The sequence below is a fragment of the Balaenoptera borealis genome (genome assembly GCF_965194805.1).
Source record: "Balaenoptera borealis genome assembly, chromosome: 19".
In the NCBI taxonomy this organism is placed as follows: Eukaryota; Metazoa; Chordata; class Mammalia; order Artiodactyla; family Balaenopteridae; genus Balaenoptera; species Balaenoptera borealis.
This window is the reverse complement of record NC_138878.1, coordinates 64,121,063-64,127,164: the sequence shown is the minus strand read 5'-3', so window position 1 is coordinate 64,127,164 and position 6,102 is coordinate 64,121,063.

Sequence of the window (6,102 nt, the reverse complement as noted above, 5' to 3'; positions counted from 1 at the left end):
CCTGGTCTGGGAAGATCCCACATGCCGCGGAGCAACTAAGCCCATGAGCCACAACTACTGAGCCTGCGCATTTGGAGCCTGTGCTCCACAACGGGAGAGGCCGTGACAGTGAGAGGCCCGCGCACCGTGATGGGGAGTGGCCCCCGCTCGCCGCAACTGGAGAAAGCCCTCACACAGAAACGAAGACCCAACACAGCCAAAAATAAATAAATAAATAAATAAATAAAATTTTTTTAAAAATGAGAGAAAATATAGTCTTATTCTTAGTAACTAAAGAGAACAATTATCAGAAAGGAGAACTTAATCAAAACACCCAGAATGCAGTGTACATGTGTAAGATTTATGTTTAACCACTGTATCACTTTGATACCATTTTACTCAAAATGTGTTAGAGTTGTCATGTTTCATTAATACAATTTAATCATTTTAAAACTCTAAATGAATTTTTTTCTATCTTATCAAGCCTATGCCACATCACTGTGGTACTTCGTAACAAATACTAACAGTACATCTTTAGGACGTTAAGGTTGAAAGGCACCTGCAACAATTTGTTTGCATGATGGAATCAAACAACATACAATTTTATGAATATATATTCACAACATCCTTGAGTTATTCTTTCTACACTCTGCCCCTTGGGTATTTATGTGGATATGATTTAAATACCATAGCAGTACAACTTTAGACTCTGCCCTCTTTAACATTTGAAGTACTATTTGTAAATGTGCACCATACGATTATATTTCAACGTGCCCCGTTTTTTGCCTGCATAAGACCCATGGCTTGCAATGCCTTGATTTATCAGTACACAAGGTAAAAAATAACATATTAAGCATATGAAGTGTTAGGAAGTAGAAAATTTAAGGAATAAAGATAGGAACAGTATTTTATTCTTGGAGCTCTTACTGAAGTAATTTGAAAAGATCACTGATCATAAGTTTCCCCTTAAGAATGAACAGACTTGGGACTTCCCTGGTGGTGCAGTGGTTAAGAATCCACCTGCCAATGCAGGGGACAAGGGTTCGAGCCCTGGTCCGGGAAGATCCCACGTGCAGTGGAGCAACTAAGCCCATGTGCCACAACTACTGAGCCTGCACTCTAGAGCCCACGAGCCACAGCTACTGAAGCCCACGTGCCTTGAGCCTGTGCTCCGCAACAAAGAGAAGCCACCACAATGAGAAGCCAGTGCACCGCAACAAATAGTAGCCCCCACTTGCCGCAACTAGAGAAAGCCCCCGCGCAGCAACGAAGACCCAACGCAGCCAAAAATAAATAAATAAAATTAATAAAATTTTTTAAAAAAGAACAAACAGACTAACTTAAGGAGGAAAGGTTGGTTTATTTTGTTTTATTTATAGGCCAACTAGGAACTGAACATATGGACCCCACCCCCTCAAAAATAGTTAATTGCACTTTTGGATATCCCACAGATATAAGATGGACCCTCCAAAAGTTAATACAGAAATCTCTTGTAAAATGGAGTCGGGAGGCCAGAAGGGGGAGCTCTCATGTCCTCCCACTTGACATCAACTGCAAAGCCAATAGGAAGAGAAGTTTCTTCCATCCACCTGGAGAAACTTTACTACTTTACTACCCAGCAGGAGGAAGGAATCATTTATCCTTGCCCAGCAACAGCCCAGCCAATGAGAAACTGTCACAACTCAGCCAATGGGAAGCCTTTATACTTTGAACTTCCAGTTTCCTTTAATGGACTTTTTTTTTTTTTTTATGACAGCCCTTCACAAGTTCCCCTTCTCTTCTATGAAAAAGTTTCTCTCCTTTATTTCTCCAGACTTGCCTGTGGTCTGCCATAGATTGCATGTCCCGAATTGCACTTCTTTGCTGTTTCTGAATAAACCCACTTTGCTTGTAAAATAACTGGCTGTTTTATTGTTTTAGGTCAACAACTAGAACCCAAAATCTGGTTTAGATGTCAAGACTGGTAATGCTAGACACCAAATGAGGATGAAAATGTTTTAAACATAATTAGACTTTTTGGATACAGCAGTGCAGGCTTCCCAAGTTGGCACAAAATGGCTTGAGAGAGCAAGGAGAGGAGACCTGTTTTAGGTTTATGTAGAGTTTATGAGTCCTGCAAGAGGTCTGATTTTCCTGGGGGCACCAAACAAAGGGGCACCTTGGCTTATAAGCTTCCCCATTGTAGAGGATAGGGAGGACACAATAAATATGTGCTTTTTTTTTTGGTATGTCAGTTGTACCTCAATAAGCTGTACTAAAAATGGGGAGAGGGGTTGAGGCTTAAAAGCTGTCTATGGTCAGTCTCATTCCACCGTGAGGGATTTGTGAAGTAGTCGGCAATCTGCAACCTGGAAGAGGACGCTCACCAGAATCAGACCATGCTGACAGAATAATCTTGAACTTTCAGCCTCCAGAACTGAGATCAGTCAAGATGGTGGAGTAGAAAAACCTTGAGCTCACCTCATCTCATGGGCATACCAAAGTCACAACTATTTACAGAACAACCATTGATGAAAAAGACCAGAACCAGCCAGAAAAGACCACTAAAGACATAAAGAAGGAACTATAACAAGATGGCTAGGAGGGGCAGAATCGTGATATAGTCAAGTCTCAGAGCATTTGGCTTAGAAAGCCAGTGGGGCTTTCAGGAGTCCCAGAAGGCTGGGGGAAACAGAGACTTCACTCTTAAATGGCACACACAAATTATCACATACTCCGGGACCCAGGGCAAAAGCAGTAATTTGACAGGAGCTTGGGTCAGACCTACATGCTGATCTTGGAGAGTCTCCTGGAGAGACAGGAGGCAACTGCAGCACACCCTGTGGACACAGACACTGGCAGCAGCCACTCTTGGAAGCTCCTTCTACTATGTGGACAGTGGTGCTGGCAAGTGCCATTGTAGAATCCTCCCTCTAGCTTATTAGCCCCAAGACCCTGCCCTGCCCTGGTGCAACAGCCTGTAGGTACCAGTGCTGGAACACCTCAAGCCAAGAAACTAACTGGGCAGAGACACTGCCCCACCTATCAGCAGATAAGCTGCCTCAAGACCCCCTGAGCTCACATCCACCTCTGGACATGGCCCTGCCCACCAGAGGACCCAGGATCTAGCTCCACCCACCAGTGGGCAGGCATCAGCACCAGAATCCTCTGGGCCCTGACCCTGTGCTCTAGGAAGTCTGCTGTAGTCTCCGGACCAGCCTCATTCACCAGGGAGCAGACACCAGATATAGGAAAACCATAGTCCTGCAACCTAAGGACCCAGCCTTCTCAACAGGAGGCCAATTGTAAATATATATGCACCCAACTTAGGAGCACCTAAATACATAAAGCAAATACTAACAGATATAAAGGGAGAAATAGACAGTAACAATAACAGTAGGGGACGTTAACACCCCAATTAGATCAATGGACAGAAAATCAATAAGGAAACACTGGCCTTAAATGACACATTACACTAGATGGACTCTCTCTCTCTCTCTCTCTCTCTCTCTCTCTCTCTCTCTCTCTCTATATATATATATATATATATATATATATATACACACACACACACACACACACACACACACACACACACACGTAACATTCTATCCAAAAGGAGCAGAATACACATTCTTTTCAAGTGCACATGGAACATTCTCCAGAATAGATCACATGCTAGGCCACAAAACAAGGCTTGGTAAATTTAAGAAAATTGAGATCACATCAAGCATATTTTCTGACCACAGCCCTGTGAGACTAGAAATCAACTACAAGAAAAAAACTGCAAAAAACACAAACACGTGGAGGCTAAACAATATGCTACTAAACAACCAATGGATCATTGAAGCAATCAAAGAGGAAACCAGAAAAATACCTGGAGACAAATGAAAACAAAAACATGATGATCCAAAACCTATGGGACACAGCAAAAGCAGTTCTAAGAGGGAAGTTTATAGCAGTACAAGCTGACCTCAGGAAATAAAAATTTCAAATAACCTAACCTTACACCTAAAGGAACTAGAAAAAGAAGAATAAACAAAACCCAAAGTTAGTAGAAGGAAAGAAATCATAAAGATCAGAGCAGAAATAAATGAAATAGAGACCAAATAAACAATAGAAAAGATCAATGAAACTAAGAGCTGATTCTTTGAAAAGGTAAACAAAATTGATAAACCTTTAGCCAGACTCATCAAGAAAATAAGGGAGGGGGCCAAATCAATAATATCAGAAATGAAAAAAGAAAAGTAATAACCAACACCACAGAAATACAAAAGATCATGAGGCTGCTACTAACAACTGTATGCCAATAAAATGGAAAACTGAGAAGAAATGGACAAAGTCTTAGAAATGTACAATCTCCCAAGATTGAACCAGGAAGAAATAGAAAATATGAGCAGACCAATTACCAGTAATGAACTTGAATCAGTAATTTAAAAACTCCCAATAAACAGAAGTCCAGGACCAGATGGCTTCATGGTGAATTTTATCAAACATTCAGAGAAGAGTTAACACCTATCCTTCAACTATTCCAAAAAACTGCAAGGAAATGAACACTCCCAAACTCATTCTAAGAGGCCAGCATCACCCTGATACCAAAACCAGACAAAGATATCACACACACAAAAAAAACCCCCAAGAAAATTAGAGGCCAATATCACTGATGAACAAAGATGCAAAAATTCTTAATAAAATATTAGCAAACTGAATCCAACAATACATTAAAAGGGCCATACACCTTGATCAAGTGGGATTTATCCCACGGATGCAAGGGTTTTTTAACATCTGCAAACCAATCAGTGTGACACACCACATTAACAGATTGAAGAATAAAAATCATATGATCATCTCAATAGATGCAGAAAAAGATTTTGACAGGATCCAACATCCATTTATGATAAAAACTCTTCAGAAAGTGGGCATAGAGGGAACAAACCTCAACATAATAAAGGCCATATATGACAAACCCACAGCTAACATCATATTCAACAGTGAAAAGCTGAAAGCATTTCCTCTAAGATCAGGAACAAGACAAGGACGTCCACTCTCACCATTTTTATTCAACATAGTTCTGGAAGTCCTAGCCACAGGAATCAGAGAAGAAGAGAAAGAAAAGGAATCTAAATTAGAAAGGAGGAAATAAAACTGCCACTGTTTGCAAATGACATGATACTATACTTAGAAAATCCTAAAGATGCCACCAGAAAACTACTAGAGATCATCAGCGAATTTGGTAAAGTTGCAGGATACAAAATTAATATACAGAAATCTGTTGCATTTTTACACACTAACAATGAACTATCAGAAACAGAAATTAAGGAAACAATCCCATTTACCATCTCATTAAAAAGAATAAATACTACTATACATATATAAATATAAATATAAATATATATATATATATATATATTTTTTTTTTTTTTTTTTGGCTGTGCTGCATGGCTTGGGGGACCTTAGTTCCCTGACCAGAGAGCAAACCCAGGCCCATGGCAGTGAAAGCGTGGAGTCCTAACCACTGGACTGCCAGGGGATTCCCCAAAATACTACTATATTTAAAATAGATAATGAACAAGGACCTACTGTATAGCACAGGGAACTCTACTCAATATTCTGTAATACCTAAATAGGAAGAGAATTTGAAAAAGGAATAGTTATATGTATATGTATAACTGAATCACTTTGCTGTATATCTGAAACTAACACAACACTGTAAATCAACTATACTCCAATATAAAAAAAATTTTTTTTAAAAGAATAAAATATCTAGGAATAAACCTACCTAAGGGGATAAAAGAGTACAGGTACTCTTAAAACTATAAGTACTCTTAAAACTGTAAGTCACTGGGACTTCCCTGGTGGTCTACTGGGTTAGACTCCGCGCTCCCAATGCAGGGGGCCCGGGTTTGATCCCTGGTTGGGGAGCTAGATCCTGCATGCATGCAGCAACTAAGAGCTTGCATGGCGCAACTAAGTGTCCACATGCCGCAACTATGAGCCCGCATGCCACAACTAAAAGATCCCACATGCTGCAACTAAAAGATCCACTGCAGCTGGAGTAAATAAATAAATATTTTTAAAAATATCTTTAAAAAAAAAACTATAAGTCACTGATGAAAGAACTTGAAGACAACACAAACAGATGGA